We start from the raw sequence: 1,230 nt of genomic DNA on the forward strand, positions 1-1,230 counted from the left end.
AAAAAAAAAAAAATTAAATAAACCAAAACAAAGCAAAGCTTTTCTGACAAGTCTGCCAAAAGCACCTGAGTCACCTGCAATCTCCCAGTGGCCCAAGTTGGGCCAATTTGAGCAGCAAAACAAATAGATTGAATCATCATCCAAAACATAAAGGAAAGGCCAGCTCAGGCGACAGAGCTGTGGAGAGTTGTGCTGCCAGCCTGCGGTGTTTGAATCCACCAGCAAACAGTCCCCCAGGAGGAAAACGGGCAATCTCTTCCCATGCAAGTTCAGCCTCGGAAAACTCAGTGATCACCTGTGAGCTGGTTCCGGTCAGACAGCAATGACAGAGAGTACATGCCTAGTGGTATAAAGAAATGGCTGGATAAAATAGCGCACAAGGGGAGAGGAGCGAAGTCTCCGTCCCACAAGATTCTGAGTGAAGGCGAGTCTCTGTTTGAAGAACACAGATGCCACATTCCTGATGGCACATTCCTCTTTATAAAAGACCAGCCTCCAGGATGAACTGTACTAAATACAGACTGAAAAGGTTTGGATAAAGGATACATCCGCGATGCACTCCTTTCTTGATTTCAAACCATCTTTTTCAAAGCTTCCTAGATCATTCAATATCTTGACCATAGCTTCCTTAAGTGCTACAGCTTAGTTCCTTCAGCTTTAGAAATGCTGAGAGAGTTCTTGCCTTTTGATTTTCTGACTCCAGCTCTTTGCTCGTTCATGAGAATACTTTGCTTTGTCTCCCTGAGCTGGGCTTTGAAATCTTCTGTTCAATTCTTTACTTCACAATTGTTTCCCTTTGTACTGGCATCTCAGTGTTCTATTGTAATATTCAGTCTCTTCTGACATCCATCTCAGTCTTTTCTTTCTTTGTAATAACCTTTTGCGTTCTTCATAGGTGATATTCTTAACATCATCCCACAGATCATCTGGTTGCCATTCATTAGTGTTCAAGGCCACAAATCTGTCCGTGAGGTGGTTTTTAAATTCAGGTGCGATAGAGTCAAGGTCATATTTTGGTTCTTATGGATTTGTTTTCATTTTCTTTAGCTTCAGTTTGAACTTGCACATGAGTAGTTGATGGTCTGCTCCATAGTCAGCACCTGGCCTAGTTTTCACAGCTGATATTGAACTTTTCCAGTGACTCTTTACATGGACATAATCAATCTGATTCCGGTGTTGTCCATCAGGTAAGGTCACCAGTGTATAGTCACCAGTTGTGTATTTTTTTTT

This window comes from Elephantulus edwardii, unplaced genomic scaffold (genome assembly GCF_000299155.1).
Source record: "Elephantulus edwardii isolate Elephantulus edwardi_28Jun2011 unplaced genomic scaffold, EleEdw1.0 scaffold00201, whole genome shotgun sequence".
Taxonomy (NCBI): domain Eukaryota; kingdom Metazoa; phylum Chordata; class Mammalia; order Macroscelidea; family Macroscelididae; genus Elephantulus; species Elephantulus edwardii.